Source organism: Pan paniscus, chromosome 5 (genome assembly GCF_029289425.2).
Source record: "Pan paniscus chromosome 5, NHGRI_mPanPan1-v2.0_pri, whole genome shotgun sequence".
In the NCBI taxonomy this organism is placed as follows: Eukaryota; Metazoa; Chordata; class Mammalia; order Primates; family Hominidae; genus Pan; species Pan paniscus.
The window spans coordinates 161,785,005-161,802,921 of NC_073254.2; the positions used below are offsets into that span (position 1 = coordinate 161,785,005).

Consider the following 17,917-nt stretch of genomic DNA (forward strand, 5'->3'; position numbering starts at 1 on the left):
TCCCTGGTGTGGGTTTCAATCTATTTTGGAAGGGGAATAAGTCATATGTTAAACTGAAATCCAAAATAAAGCTGTGTCTCTTTCAAACATCACATAAACATCATAATACATTTTCATCTGGGAAAAAGAAAAAATTTCTATACATATCCTAAATTGAGGCAGCATCATAAATAACAAAATGAAGCCACTGCATTCACCTACATGCAGGCAATTTTTAAAATAATCTAGTCGCAATAACATATATTGTTTTCCTAGAAAATAAATAAGACTGGAGAACATAAGCAATTTCCTCCAAGGTCATTCAGCATATTTTTAAGGGTAGAATCAGAAATGCAATAAGCTTACAACAACATTTTTAAACTTGTTGGTTCTAGAAAGCATAAAGATTGCTTTTGGGGTCAGAGACTATAGCCCCTGGTGTAAAGCGATAACATAGGTAAATCAATGCCTGTCACAGGCCATACTCTATTTTTTGGAATTAATGCTTCCAAAAATTCACAATCTCTAGAGCATATTGCTTTGTTTCTTCTGTATAGTTTCTGTCTACCTATTATCTACATGAGTGAAAATTGTAAAATCTTTCAAATGCCATTAATACCTGACTTTAACATTCTCAAAACAACTTTAAACATTCTCAAAAATATATTTGACAAAAAGTTTGTAATCTAAACAACATCACTGGAGTGAACATAAAGCAAATAAATATGGTACAAATGGAGGGTTTTAGGAGATAAATAACTTGGAATGGTGATTTAAGAAAGCCTATGAAGGAGAGCATTATGCTATACATGTATGTATGTATGCATCTTTTATGTTTTAATTTTGTGGGAAACTGCCAACATTTCCTCTTTTAGCTCTACAGAATAGTTGAATCACCAGTGTCTTTCTACTTTAAATGGTCTCAGGATATTCTGAGAGAACACTTTAAATTCATTTTACTGCTCTGCCAACATAGCTAGAGTTGAGAAATAGAGTAGAAACTGCATATAAATTAGGTTATTTTGCAAACTGGTAACATCTTCAATATTATCTTCCCCTTCTTAATGGATTTAAATTAGAAACACTAATGACTATATTAGCATATTTTGTGCTCAGTGGGAGACGCCAATGGAAGGGTTCTTTGGGTACATTTGGAGAGAGATAAACAGTTGAGTATCATTAACACCAAAATCAAAATAATGTTTCACTAAAAATATAAAGTTTTAAAGAATTATCATGTGCATCTCAGAGCATTCAAAATAAATTTACAGAGCAGTTTTAAACCATACTGAGAGGAAGAACTTATTAAAAATACAGTTTTCTTTATTCAAACTTAAACCTTAAAAAAATTCTAATCCTTTGTGAATCATGCTCAAATGAGCTCTGCTCTGTCCTTTGTTATAAAAATATAATCCTAGACATATTTATTCAACAAGACTATGGCACCAGGTCCTTAATATTATTGTAGTTGAAATAATTTGCTCTTATTTATTCCTTTGCTTTATTTTACAGTCATTTTTTATTTAAAATTAAAATATGAACTGGTGGAGTGAAGGCATATTTGACTACTCAAACAGATTTATTCTAAATTGGAAGTTCATGGCATGCACAACTAGGAGAATTTTGCACAACATAAATGCAGCAAACACAGCTTAAGGGCATGGGAGCTGGGAATAGAAAAACTAGAAACTGAAGCTTTTCTTTGTTTCTCGGTGACCATGTCATCTGAATCTCTGTTTCTTTTGAAAGGCCTATTGCTCATTCCTTCCTTCCTTCTCTCCTTCTTGCTTCCTTTCTTTCTCTCTCCTGCAGACTAGTTTCCTCTGCCTGAACACTATGAACACTATAGTCCTAAGGCATTCAGGCATGTAACTAGAATGACTTGATCAGTTCAGCTCAAGGCGAACTGCTCCAGAGTTCTAGTATACCACAGGTTTCTAATGCCCAGGACAGAAAGCACTGATCCAGGTCAGCACTTTGTTTTCCTTGCTGCTGTGTGCCTAAACTTGGCCCACACTGTGATCACAAATAGTGTCATGGAGTGAAATCCTTTGTTCATCCAACAAATATGTATATTTACTCATTGATAAACACTATGCCTATGGCAGAAAATAAGGGCACAGTCTTTGATCTCATAAAGTACACAATTTCGTGGAACAAAGAATATGTTTCAAATAATCACATCAATTAAGGTATAATTTCCTAACTGAGAAAAACTCAGAAGGAAAGGAAGATATTTTTGTGGAAGGTCAGGGAAAGTTTTTCTGAGGAAGTGAGGTTAGAGACGTGATTGGAAGGATTAATCAAAGTTTGTCAATTTAAGGAAGAAGGAGAAGTTGAGAACATCATTCCTGGGAAATAAACAATACATACAATGACTCTGTGGTAGACTGTACACCCAACATATTATGAGAAGGCCTCAGTAGCTGATGAAGAGAGAGCAAGAATATGACTATGTTCAGTAGAATATGACCGAGGAGGCAGGTAGGCAGGAACCAATTCACTTTGTCTTACTAGAAAAGATAAGACTTTGTTCTGTAGCCTTAGAACAATGGGAGTCTTAGAAGAGTTTTGAACAAGTGGGTAAGTTGATGTGACTTGTTTGAAGGACGCTTCTGATAGCAGTGGGGAAAAAAGAAAAGATTGTATGAGGGCAAGAGTGGATGTAAGACCAGTTACAATTTAATAGTGTAAGTTAGAGATGATAGAAGTTTAGTGTAGACATAGTAGTAGGAGTGAAAAAAGTGTTAAGGATTGAGAGATATTTAAGAGTAAAGTTGATGTGACAAGATTATGTTTCACCTGAGAACTGGGACACCATGCTAGAGGAAGGGACATGGACACAGCATATAAACTCAGTGAACATTTGCAGTACCTAAATAGCTAAGATTAAAGATGATCATTATATGGATTGAGTTTTGTCTCCCAAAAAAGATACATCGATGTTCTGGCCCTCAATCCTTCAGAATTTGGCTGCATTTTGAAATAAAGTCTTTACAGAGATTATCAAGTTAAAATGAGGTCACTAGAATGGATCCTAATCCAGTATGACTAGTGCCCTTATAAAAAGGAGGAATTTGGACACAGAGACAAACATGCACATAGGGACGATGATGTAAAGACACACAGGAAGAAGACAGCTGTGTGACTGGAGTGACTCACAAGCCAAAGAATGCTAAAATTTGGCAACCCACCACCAGAACCTAGAAAAGGACAATGAAAAAGTATTACCCTACAGGTTTCAGAGGGAGCACAGTCTTGCAGATACATTGATTTTAGACTTCCATTGTCCAGAACTGTGAGACAATAAATTTCTGTTGTTCTAAGCTACCCAGTGTGTGGCACTTAGTTATAGCAGCTTTGGGACCCTAATGCAGCTCATAACTTGGAAGGGATTTATCTGATTCTCCTGAGGTTTCAGCTTATAACTTTGATGTTTTTGTTGGTATACTGCAACCATTTGAGGCAATATGACACATTAGATTTTGCACTGGAGAAGCGATAGATTTTATACCTTATGCAGGTCTTTGATTTTACACATCTTATTATAGTTTCAGTTAAGATATCATGCATGATAGGTCTAATTCTCTTATAACTTCCCTCATTTTTAGTAAATGTGCTAATTTAAAATCAAACTTGAAAGACATATAAAAGATTTTTAGGCCAAATAGTATATGCTGGACTTTTAGTTAAAGCTGATTGGTTGGTAAAATTCTAAGACGGTTCCTAAAATCTCCACCACACTGTATGCACACCTGTATAATCCCCTCTTCTTGTTAGGACTCATGACTATGATGGGATTTCACTCCTGTGCTGAAGTTACATGATATGGCAAATGTAAAGAGATTTTGCATATGTAATTATAGTTCATAATCAGTTAATTTAAGTTCATCAAAAGAGAGATTGTCATGGGTCAGACCTAATCATGTAAGCTCTATAAAATAGGGTCCAGGCCTTCCCTAGAGTTTGAGATTTGAACCTGGAGTCTCCTGCTGGCCTTGAAGAAGCAGTCATGCTGTGAACTGCTTATAGTGGAAGCCAATTTGCAAGGATCTGAGGATGACCTTTAAAAGCTGAAAGCAGTACTCAGCTGACAACGAACAAGAAAATAGGGACTATGATCCTAAAGCCTCCAAAAAACTGAATCTGCCATCAACCAAATGGGCTTGGAAAGAGATTTTTTTTCTATTAAGCCTCTAGAGAAGAGCCCAGCCCATCTAACATAATGACGGCAACCATCTGAAATACCTAATCAAGAACCCAATTGAAAAATACCTAAATTTCTGTCCTGCAGAATCTGAGACAATAATCAAGTGTTTTAAGCCACTAAAACATGGCAATTTAATATGCATCCATAGAAAACTAAAACAATTTTTACAATGTTATATTTTTATCTTTTTGAATTTTCTAAATAAACTTACTTTGTCATCTTTATAAAACTGTTCTATTATTTTAATTTCATCTTGAAAAAGTTTATCATAAAACTCTTGATTTTATGGGTAGTTCTTCATAGCATTTATATTCATCACTAGTTTTGAAAATTTAAGATGTAGATTTCTTTTGATTCTCTCTCTCCCTATCTCTCTTTTCATCTCTATCTCTATTTCTTTTCTACACTCCAACTAGCAAACTATTTTGTTCTTTTCTTCAGCCAAACTACTGGACATCAGTCCAAATCCAAGACATATATGTGTACTTACAAGCTTTTGGAACAATAACAATAGCAACAACGAGAATAAATTGCCAAATCAAATCTGAGACAGGAGGGAAACATTTCATCTCTGGTGACTATTCTGTGTACTCTTCCTTTCTTAGATCCACAGCTTTACAGATTTCAAATCCTCAGGCAGTGTTTAGATCTATCCCAACACATGATTTGTAGCAGTGGGATCAGCTCCAGTACTTCACCTTCTGTGGGGCAAATTTTCATCCCTTGACAAATTCTCAGATTGCTTCTAACTGCTTCCCAACAGTCCATAAGCCTGAAGACACATCTCTCTCACTACATTCTTCCCCTACATGGCAAGCTCACTTCTGTGATTGAAGCAGAGGGGAAGAATCAAAATGTGAATACTTCATCCTATTTAAACTGAAGGTCTACAAATGAATTTTAAGCTACTATTTTTCAGTTAATTCTTCATGCTCCTCTTGGGAAAGAAAATATAAAATAGGTAAAGAGGAGTGAAGGGGGGGAAACAGATAAGAGAATTTAGTGTGAGAGAGATTTACTCAAAATGAACCCCCAAACCAAGTTTGAATTATTAACTAAAAGATTTATGCTTGAATGGAATGAGGGAGAGAGAACTTATTTTTATGTTTTCTAACATCTCCAGGGAAGGAGTGGGACACAAATTAATCATTTGTTAGACACTGTCACCATGCTTCATCTCATATTTAGGAAAACAAAGTGTTAAAAGGTCGCAGCATTTTAATGTTCTGTTATCTTGGAAAATTAACTTTAAGAGATAGAAAGACGGAGGGGTGTGTGTGTCTTATAATGTTACTTATTTCAAGTTGTTTTTATTTCGACAACTCATCCATAAATAATCTTCATAAATCATATTCTAGATTATGATTATATCAAACTTTTTAGATGTTATCACCAATTGCAAACAGCTCACCTTTTGCTGCATATCAACAAATGGCACTCAATATTTTAACTTCCTACTTACAAGTGGCCCATAAAGATTGTAGTGAGAACAGTGTGAACATTTTCAAATGGGGTCATGGCCCAATTCCACTTTCCTTTCACATACCACTTTATTATTTTTTATGCTATTGCTATTTTTTACCTGCATTTGTGTTATATAAATTGACTTGACCAAAATACTAGGACTTCATTTTATTTTCCTGAAAAAAATACATAATATATTAAAAGATGCTTAACATCATATATTATTAAGAATTTGAAAATTAAAATAACAATGAGATACCACTACATGCCCATTAGAATGGCCAAAACACTGACACCACCAAATGCTGGCAAAGATGTGAAGCAACAGGAGCTCTCATTCATTGCTGGTGGAAATACAAAATGGTACAGCAACTTTCAAAGGCAGTTTAACAATTTTTTATAGTCAAAGAAACAAAATATGTTTTATGACTCAATCTGTAATTTGAAACCAGCTGCATGTGGGAATAAATTTATTTATAAAGTCTCAAGTACCCTTTCTGAACCATATTCATATTTTTAATTAACTATCTTCCTCATTTCCTGAGACACACATCCTGAGGGTTGTAGGAATGATTTTTCCAGGGACCACCAAGTATACACCAACTCATCTTTGGAGTCTAATTCTTAAGGGTAACTATAACAGAACTTCTGGAGTCTGCACAAGCTTCAGAGTATAAAGTCAAGTCTTTGGTTAATTTTTATTTCTTTGTTTCAAAAAATAGGTTATAAGACAATTATCTTTTATTCTTTATTTCCTTATGAATATAAAGCAAAAATCCAGTTATAGTCTTTTTCTGCTTTGAATGTGTCCATTGTTTTAATAATGCATGCATTCTTTCTTACAGAGACTACACCATATAATTGTGACAAAGAATGAACAAAATGGAAATGGTTCCTTCTTTTTAAAATAGGCCCTTTGAGCTGGAAGACTAGAATTTATCTCTCCCTCATAATCTCTCTCTCTGTCATTCTCTCTGTCTCTGTCATTCTCTCTCTCTCTCTCTCTCCATGAAGCATCTTCATGTATCTATCTTGTGTTACTTTATATAGTGTCTGGATATTAAGTATGAGAATTTGAAAAGAACACAGCATGTCCCAATATGTGTGTTTTTATTCGGTGTGTTTGGATCATACTTATATCTCATGGCAAGTCCAGAATCAATGTGGAAGGGGACTATGCAAAGTCGTGAACACCAACAGGCATGGTCTCCAAAAAGAGTCTAGTTCAGGCGCTTTAAAAAGAAAACAACATCTGAAGTTCTTGGAAGATCTTTACACTGACATGAAATCGTCAATAAAACTAATAAACGGTAGAAATTAATCTTTTCAATATTTAAGCAAAACATTCATTCAAGATGAAATCCCATATTTCAGGTGTTTGTCATTATTCTTTATCTGGGTGTAGCCATCTCCATACATTTAAATCTTTATCCCCTCTACATTTTTAATGTAAGGTTTAGTATAATGTTTTCTTATTTTAGATAATGTAAATTTTAAATATGTGGCAAATGATTTTCATATTATAAATAATAATGATGAAGCAAGCTAATGTATGTTGAAAAATGGAAAAGTATAACTGTGTCTACCTCTGTTTCCTCCCAAAGAAAATATAATAAATATGTTTCTATCTTAATTTTCCATATGCTTGTAGTACAACTTACTGGGTTTTAATTTCTTGTGAACCTTCATAAAATAAAACCTCCCATGCCACTGAAACACACACAATTTTATGCCAACAACTTAGAAGCTCCTTTAGGTAGAGAAATTATCTGAGTATCAAAACTGCTGTGCACAAATAGCACGTCATTTTAAATTAATGCCACAGCTAGCTGCAAGATAAAAATTTTAAAAAGATATTACAAGTTTGAGACACATTTTAAGTGAAGCATGATAGCGGTGCTAAGAAGCAATGCAATTTCATATTTGAATCAAATAACACTTCTATAGCACATTGATGGAAAGAAAAATTCCTACATAAGTTCACGGAGTAAAATAGTTTCAAAAGTTTTTAAGATGTGACCTACCTTCTTTGTCATAATTGCAAAAGTTTTATGCCAGAAAATAGAAATCTATCTTTTGTTTCAAACAAATTATTTTCTTCCTGTAAGCCTATGTTTAAAAATCAAAGTTTTAAATGATTAAAAACTCACTTTCTGGGGGAGGAGCCAAGATGGCCGAATAGGAACAGCTCCGGTCTACAGCTCCCAGCGTGAGCGACGCAGAAGACGGGTGATTTCTGCATTTCCATCTGAGGTACCGGGTTCATCTCACTAGGGAGTGCCAGACAGTGGGCGCAGGTCAGTGGGTGCGCGCACCGTGCGCGAGACGGAGCAAGGCGAGGCATTGCCTCACTTGGGAAGTGCAAGGGGTCAGGGAGTTCCCTTTCCGAGTCAAAGAAAGGGGTGACAGACGGCACCTGGAAAATCGGCTCACTCCCACCCGAATACTGCGCTTTTCCAACGGGCTTAAAAAACGGCGCACCACCAGATTATATCCGGCACCTGGCTCGGAGGGTCCTACGCCCACGGAGTCTCGCTGATTGCTAGCACAGCAGTCTGAGATCAAACTGCAAGGCGGCGCGAGGCTGGGGGAGGGGCGCCCACCATTGCCCAGGCTTGCTTAGGTAAACAAAGCAGCCAGGAAGCTCCAACTGGGTGGAGCCCACCACAGCTCAAGGAGGCCTGCCTGCCTCTGCAGGCTCCACCTCTGGGGGCAGGGCACAGACAAACAAAAAGACAGCAGTAACCACTGCAGACTTAAATGTCCCTGTCTGACAGCTTTGAAGAGAGCAGTGGTTCTCCCAGCACGCAGCTGGAGATCTGAGAACGGGCAGACTGCCTCCTCAAGTGGGTCCCTGACCCCTGACCCCCGAGCAGCCTAACTGGGAGGCACCCCCCAGCAGGGGCACACTGACACCTCACACAGCAGGGTATTCCAACAGACCTGCAGCTGAGGGTCCTGTCTGTTAGAAGGAAAACTAACAAACAGAAAGGACATCCACACCAAAAACCCATCTGTACATCACCATCATCAAAGACCAAAAGTAGATAAAACCACAAAGATGGGGAAAAAACAGAACAGAAAAACTGGAAACTCTAAAAAGCAGAGCAGCTCTCCTCCTCAAAAGGAACGCAGTTCCTCACCAGCAACGGAACAAAGCTGGATGGAGAATGACTTTGACGAGCTGAGAGAAGAAGGCTTCAGACAATCAAATTACTCTGAGCTACGGGAGGACATTGAAACCAAAGGCAAAGAAGTTGAAAACTTTGAAAAAAATTTCGAAGAATGTATAACTAGAATAACCAATACAGAGAAGTGCTTAAAGGAGCTGATGGAGCTGAAAACCAAGGCTCGAGAACTATGTGAAGAATGCAGAAGCCTCAGGAGCCGATGCTATCAACTGGAAGAAAGGGTATCGGTGATGGAAGATGAAATGAATGAAATGAAGCGAGAAGGGAAGTTTAGAGAAAAAAGAATAAAAAGAAATGAGCAAAGCCTCCAAGAAATATGGGACTATGTGAAAAGACCAAATCTACGTCTGATTGGCATACCTGAAAGTGATGGGGAGAATGGAACCAAGTTGGAAAACACTCTGCAGGATATTATCCAGGAGAACTTCCCCAATCTAGCAAGGCAGGCCAACGTTCAGATTCAGGAAATACAGAGAAAGCCACAAAGATACTCCTCAAGAAGAGCAACTCCAAGACACATAATTGTCAGATTCACCAAAGTTGAAATGAAGGAAAAAATGTTAAGGGCAGCCAGAGAGAAAGGTCGGGTTACCCACAAAGGGAAGCCCATCAGACTAACAGCGGATCTCTCAGCAGAAACTCTACAAGCCAGAAGAGAGTGGGGGCCAATATTCAACATTCTTAAAGAAAAGGATTTTCAACCCAGAATTTCATATCCAGCCAAACTAAGCTTCATAACTGAAGAAGAAATAAAATACTTTACAGACAAGCAAATGCTGAGAGATTTTGTCACCACCAGGCCTGCCCTAAAAGAGCTCCTGAAGGAAGCGCTAAACACGGAAAGGAACAACCGGTACCAGCCACTGCAAAATCATGCCAAAATGTAAAGACCATCAAGACTCGGAAGAAACTACATCAACTAACGAGCAAAATAACCAGCTAGCATCATAATGACAGGATCAAATTCACACATAACAATATTAACTTTAAATGTAAATGGACTAAATGCTCCAATATAAAAGACACAGACTGGCAAATTAGATAAAGAGTCAAGACCCATCAGTGTGCTGTATTCAGGAAACCCATCTCATGTGCAGAGACACACATAGGCTCAAAATAAAAGGATGGAGGAAGATCTACCAAGCAAATGGAAAACAAAAAAAGGCAGGGGTTGCAATCCTAGTCTCTGATGAAACAGACTTTAAACCAACAAAGATCAAAAGAGACAAAGAAGGCCATTACATAATGGTAAAGGGATCAATTCAACAAGAAGAGCTAACTATCCTAAATATATATGCACCCAATACAGGAGCACCAAGATTCATAAAGCAAGTCCTGAGTGACCTACAAAGAGACTTAGACTCCCACACATTAATAATGGGAGACTGTAACACCCCACTGTCAACATTAGACAGATCAACGAGACAGAAAGTCAACAAGGATACCCAGGAATTGAACTCAGCTCTGCACCAAGCGGACCTAATAGACATCTACAGAACTCTCCACCCCAAATCAACAGAATATACATTTTTTTCAGCACCACACCACACCTATTCCAAAATTGACCACATACTTGGAAGTAAAGCTCTCCTCAGCAAATGTAAAAGAATAGAGATTATAACGAACTATCTCTCAGACCACAGTGCAATCAAACTAGAACTCAGGATTAAGAATCTCACTCAAAACCGCTCAACTACATGGAAACTGAACAACCTGCTCCTGAATGACTACTGGGTACATAACGAAATGAAGGCAGAAATAAAGATGTTCTTTGAAATCAACGAGAACAAAGACACAACATACCAGAATCTCTGGGACGCTTTCAAAGCAGTGTGTAGAGGGAAATTTATAGCACTAAATGCCCACAAGAGAAAGCAGGAAAGATCCAAAATTGACACCCTAACATCACAATTAAAAGAACTAGAAAAGCAAGAGCAAACACATTCAAAAGCTAGCAGAAGGCAAGAAATAACTAAAATCAGAGCAGAACTTAAGGAAATAGAGACACAAAAAACCCTTCAAAAAATTAATGAATCCAGGAGCTGGTTTTTTTTAAAGGATCAACAAAATTGATAGACTGCTAGCAAGACTAATAAAGAAGAAAAGAGAGAAGAATCAAATAGATGCAATAAAAAATGATAAAGGGGATATCACCACCGATCCCACAGAAATACAAACTACCATCAGAGAATACTACAAACACCTCTACGCAAATAAACTAGAAAATCTAGAAGAAATGGATAAATTCCTCGACACATATACTCTCCCAAGACTAAACCAGGAAGAAGTTGAATCTCTGAATAGACCAATAACAGGATCTGAAATTGTGGCAATAATCAATAGCTTACCAACCAAAAAGAGTCCAGGACCAGATGGATTCACAGCCGAATTCTACCAGAGGTACAAGGAGGAACTGGTACCATTCCTTCTGAAACTATTCCAATCAATAGAAAAAGAGGGAATCCTCCCTAACTCATTTTATGAGGCCAGCATCATCCTGATACCAAAGCCGGGCAGAGACACAACAAAAAAAGAGAATTTTAGACCAATATCCTTGATGAACATTGATGCAAAAATCTTCAATAAAATACGGGCAAAATGCATCCAGCAGCACATCAAAAAAGCTTATTCACCATGATCAAGTGGGCTTCATCCCTGGGATGCAAGGCTGGTTCAACATACACAAATCAATAACTGTAATCCAGCATATAAACAGAGCCAAAGACAAAAACCACGTGATTATCTCAATAGATGCAGAAAAAGCCTTTGACAAAATTCAACAATGCTTCATGCTAAAAACTCTCAATAAATTAGGTATTGATGGGACGTATTTCAAAATAATAAGAGCTATCTATGACAAACCCACAGCCAATATCATACTGAATGGGCAAAAACTGGAAGCATTCCCTTTGAAAACTGGCACAAGACAGGGATGCCCTCTCTCACCACTCCTATTCAACATAGTGTTGGAAGTTCTGGCCAGGGCAATTAGGCAGGAGAAGGAAATAAAGGGTATTCAATTAGGAAAAGAGGAAGTCAAATTGTCCCTGTTTGCAGACGACATGATTGTCTATCTAGAAAACCCCATTGTCTCAGCCCAAAATCTCCTTAAGCTGATAAGCAACTTCAGCAAAGTCTCAGGATACAAAATCAATGTACAAAAATCACAAGCATTCTTATACACCAACAACAGACAAGCAGAGAGCCAAATCATCAGTGAACTCCCATTCACAATTGCTTCAAAGAGAATAAAATACCTAGGAATCCAACTTACAAGGGATGTGAAGGACCTCTTCAAGGAGAACTACAAATCACTACTCAAGGAAATAAAAGAGGATACAAACAAATGGAAGAACATTCCATGCTCATGGGTAGGAAGAATCAATATCGTGAAAATGGCCATACTGCCCAAGGTAATTTACAGATTCAATGCCACCCCCATCAAGCTACCAATGACTTTCTTCACAGAATTGGAAAAAACGACTTTAAAGTTCATATGGAACCAAAAAAGAGCCCGCATCGCCCAGTCAATCCTAAGCCAAAAGAACAAAGCTGGAGGCATCACGCTACCTGACTTCAAACTATACTACAAGGCTACAGTAACCAAAACAGCATGGTACTGGTACCAAAACAGATATAGATCAATGGAACAGAACAGAGCCCTCAGATATAATGCCACATATCTACAACTATCTGATCTTTGACAAACCTGAGAAAAACAAGCAATGGGGAAAGGATTCCCTATTTAATAAATGGTGCTGGGAAAACTGGCTAGCCATATGTAGAAAGCTGAAACGGGATCCCTTCCTTACACCTTATACAAAAATCAATTCAAGATGGATTAAAGACTTAAACATTAGACCTAAAACCATAAAAACCCTAGAAGAAAACCTAGGCATTACCATTCAGGACATAGGCATGGGCAAGGACTTCATGTCTAAAACACCAAAAGCAATGGCAACAAAAGACAAAATTGACAAATGGGATCTAATTAAACTAAAGAGCTTCTGCACAGCAAAAGAAACTACCATCAGAGTCAACAGGCAACCTACAAAATGGGAGAAAATTTTCGCAACCTACTCATCTGACAAAGGGCTAATATCCAGAATTTACAATGAACTCAAACAAATTGACAAGAAAAAAACAAACAACCCCATCAAAAAGTGGGCGAAGGACACGAACAGACACTTCTCAAAAGAAGACATTTATGCAGCCAAAAAACACATGAAAAAATGTTCATCATCACTGGCCATCAGAGAAATGCAAATCAAAACCACAATGAGATACCATCTCACACCAGTTAGAATGGCAATCATTAAAAAGTCAGGAAACAACAGGTGCTGGAGAGGATGTGGAGAAATAGGAACACTTTTACACTGTTGGTGGGACTGTAAACTAGTTCAACCATTGTGGAAGTCAGTGTGGCGATTCCTCAGGGATCTAGAACTAGAAATACCATTTGACCCAGCCATCCCATTACTGGGTATCTACCCAAAGGACTATAAATCTTGCTGCTATAAAGACACATGCACACGTATGTTTATTGCGGCATTATTCACAATAGCAAAGACTTGGAACCAACCCAAATGTCCAACAATGATAGACTGGATTAAGAAAATGTGGCACATATACACCATGGAATACTATGCAGCCATAAAAAATGATGAGTTCATGTCCTTTGTAGGGACATGGATGAAATTGGAAATCATCATTCTCAGTAAACTGTCGCAAGAACAAAAAACCAAACACCGCATATTCTCACTCATAGGTGGGAATTGAACAATGAGATCACATGGACACAGAAAGGGGAATATCACACTCTGGGGACTGTTGTGGGGTTGGGGGAGGGGGGAGGGATAGCATTGGGAGATATACCTAATGCTAGATTATGAGTTAGTGTGTGCAGCGCACCAGCATGGCACATGTATACATATATAACTAACCTGCACAATGTGCACGTGTACCCTAGAACATTAAAGTATAATAATAAAAAAAAAAAGAAAGCAAAAAAAAAAAAAACTCACTTTCTTATTAATTAAAAATAACTTGAACGGGTTGTGGAAAACTTTAATGAGTAATCAGTGAACCATTTATAAAATAAATCTGTTATTGACTGAATCAATTGAATAGTCCTCTATTATTTGCCTTGTCAAATTTGGATTGTATTATTAGTCAGAAAGTTAAGCTGAGGCATTAAAATAGCCCCATATGTTTTGTCATTCTCTGTTTTGTTAGGGTAAACTCTTAAAAAATACAAAAAAGACAAAACCATAAATATACTTCTTTGATGAATGTGTATAAGATAAACATAGCCATGTAATAATCAGCCAGATTAAGTAGAATACTTCCAGCAACAAAATCTCCCTCATTTCTACATTCATTTATTAATGTTCCTTGATAAAGGTAAACAGTTTTCTAAGCCTTCATGATAGATTTTTTTTTTTTTTTGCCTACTGCAGAAAGCTGTATACTCCATTGTGATTGATTTTTTGTACTTTAAAATATGTTTGTGAAATTCATTCATGTTGTTGTATGTTCTGGTAGTTCATTTGTTTTCATTTTCATGTAGTATTCCATGTATAAGATATTCTATTTTATTTATTTATTATACTGTTGATGGACATTTGGCTTGTTTCTAATTTGGAACTCAAATAATGGTGTCAGTAACATTATTATTAATGGCATTTGCTGCAAATAAGCTCATGGAAATCAGAAAAAAAATGAGCTAAGTCAATTTCAAAATGTGAAAAAAATATTGAGTATTTACAAAATAAGATTTCCATATGGTCAACAGACATGTAAAAAAGTCTTCAAAATAATTAGTCATTAATAAAATGTAAATTAAAACCCAATGAGATACCACAACACACTATACAGAATGGCAGAAAATAGAAAGTAATGCCAAATATTGGTAAGGATATTAAAAAACAAGAATTTTCACATATTGCTGCTGATTCTGTAAACTGATATAACAGGTAATTTCTATTGTTTAACAGTGTCTAGAAAAGCTAAACAAATGTTTCTTTCTGATGTAAATTTTCCAAAAAAGTTCAACAAGACATAAAGAAATATGTTTATAGCCCAGTATTCATAATGGCCACCTTCATTTTCTAGGGTATTTCAGCTGGTTATAATATTCTAGATGGATACATTTTCTCTTGGCATATCACAAATGCCATTAAATGTCATCTGTTTTCATAATTTACATTGAAAGACCAATAGTTATTCATATTGTTGTTCCATTTAAATTAATCTATTTTCTGCCTCTGCTATTGAATTTGTTAATTTTGTTTTAATAACATTATTTATCTCTACCTATGCCGTTTCCTTTCAAGGAAATAGTTCTTTAAATATTGTTTCATTATTTTTCCTCTCTTGTACTTCATATACATGCATAGTAGAAACTTTCACTGTGTCTCATCTGTTCCTTTCTCTTTCTCTCTTCAATAATACATGTTGTTATCCTCTGCTCCATAATATATACAAATATGTATATATATTACACTGGCTATATTACATTGTCTACCCAAGTTTGTATGGTTCATACCCCCATAAACCTCAGTTTAAATATTTTAACTATCCTATCTTTAGTTTACTATCCCCCACTTCTGCTGAATCTGATCTAATTTTTAAAACAGATTTATTAAAGTCTTATTTACATAAAAATAAATCTATCAATTGTATAATAGGCAATGCATTTATAGAATTGTACAATCACAACAATCCATCTCTAGAACATTTGCATCACTCCAAAATATTTCTTTATACCTTTTTACACTTAAGCTATGCCTTTCCCAGATATGGCAACAACTAATCTGGTTTCTGTATCTGTACATTTGCCTTTTCTGGTCATTTCAAATAAATGTAAATCATATGATACATGGTCTTTTGTGATTGGCTTCTTTCACTTGCGTAATGTTTTTGAGGTTTATCAATGTTGTACTATGTAATCATGTTTTCTCCCCTTTTTATTGCTGAATAGTATTTATTGTGTTGATATAAAACAGTTCATAGATTCATTTACCAGCTAAATGGACATTTGAATTGTTTCCACTTTTTGGCCATTATGAAAGTTGCTGCTATGAACATTCACATCATGTCTTTGTGTGGAAGTTTTTTTGTTGTTGTTTTTATTTTTCTAGGCTGATACCTAGGATTGGAATTTCTGGGGTTTATGGTAAATTCATGTTTACCTTTTTTTCTTTTTGAGACAGGGTCTTTCTCTGTTGCCCAAACTGGAGTACAGTGGAATGATCACAGCTCACTGAAGCCTCAAACTCCTGTGCTCAAATAAACCTCCTGCCTCAGCCTCCCAAGTAGCTGGCACTGCAGACACATGTCACCATGCCAGCCCATGTTTAACTTTTTAAGGGACAACCAAACTGTTTTCCAAAATGCCTGTACCATTTTACATTCATACCAGAAATGCATGAAAATTTCAATTTTTTCATATTCCTGTCAAATGTTGTTATTGTCCATCTTCTCAATTGTAGCCACTCTAATAGTATATAGTTGGAAATTAATGAATACTAAATACATAAATATATATGTATGAGTAAATTCCATTAGGTAAATTTTTCCAGGAAAAATTTATAAGAAAGATTACTTTTATTTTGACTCTACTTGTAAAAATCTCAAATATATTGTGAGCAAATAATCAGACGTAAAAAGCATAACGTTATAATCAAGTATGATTATACCAGTAATTGAAGGGTGATCCAACATTTTAAAATGTTCTTTAGCTACTCTGTGTAACATATGAATAGCATTGTAAAGTGTCCAGTGTCAGCTTGATTAAAAATTTATGATAAACTAGATGAAACTTTATTTTTAACATAAAAATTGTTATATTTTTATGTAAAGTGTCAAAAAAGGAGATACAGTATTTTCGAAAATAAAAGTAATGACAGTGATCTGTTGTTCTCTAATCCTAAATAAATCTCCACCCTTCCCTCAAACTCTTTCATTCTAACTCTGATAAACCTACCCTGCAAAGTGAAAGTAAACTTCCTATTCAAAAATTAGTCAATTTTGGTTGTATCCATATCTGGCAAATTTTATACAGCTATGGTTTGGGAAACCAAAGTTATTAGACTATATGCAATAACTTGAAGCACAGCTTTCCCATGATGATATTTTTCACAACCACATTTTGAAATATATATAGGAATACACTATAATTGACATTTTGACAAACCTTGGGAATGTTCATACATAAATGTGTAAGGAGTCCACAAGAATGCCCTCAGACTCAAAGACTCACTAGAAGGGTTCGCAAGACACTCAATAAAAAACCGTTAGATGCATGGTTATGGTTAGTTACCATGAAAGGACAAAGATTTAAATCAGCAAACAAAGATGAATGGGGTGAAGTCCAGAAGCTGGGTATAAGATTTTAGATGTCACCTCCCAATGGAGTCACACAGGGACACAACTCTCCCAGCAACACTGTGTGAAAACACATGTAGAGTCTTGCCACCAGGAAGCTCATCTGAACTTTGATGTTCAGAGTTTTTATTGGTAGTCAGTCATGTGGATGTGCAGTGCCCACATCACAGACCTCAGCTTCTCAGACTCCAGGCCTCTCACCCTAAAGGAAAAACAGACATTCAACACATATCACACAGCTAGGATAAACACATCTGGTCAAATTGGTACAACATCGCCTAAGGCCTCAAGGATACAAAAACACTGTTATCAGGCAGAATATTGTAAGGGGTTGAAGGTTATCTCCAAGTAGTTGGCTAAGGGCCAGTCCTGAAGATAGATCTTTCTTTAGAATGTGCAGGATGTGAGTCAACCAAGCCTGCTGAGTTAACCCTTTCCTGTCCAATAAACTACATACATGTTTGGTTTCATCAATACAAAATATCATTAATTTTAATGTTGCAACACAATGGATTGCAATCCTTCCCTTTGAATTTCCCAGTTTTCATTAGAATCACCAAATTTTGTATAATCTATTCTTGCATATTACATGTTGCTTAGTAAATATTAAATCAAAAAGATTTTGGCAATATTCAACACTGTGTGCCATTTTGTATATTTTTAAATTACAAATAATCATTGTATA

The 17,917-nt window shown here is 36.2% G+C and overlaps 1 protein-coding gene across 3 annotated transcripts in view; it reads right to left on the reverse strand.

The window, feature by feature from the left end:
- Positions 1-17,917, reverse strand: part of LOC134730628 (putative uncharacterized protein encoded by LINC00269) — a 556,641-nt gene that overhangs the window by 317,742 nt on the left and 220,982 nt on the right. The window lies entirely within an intron of this gene.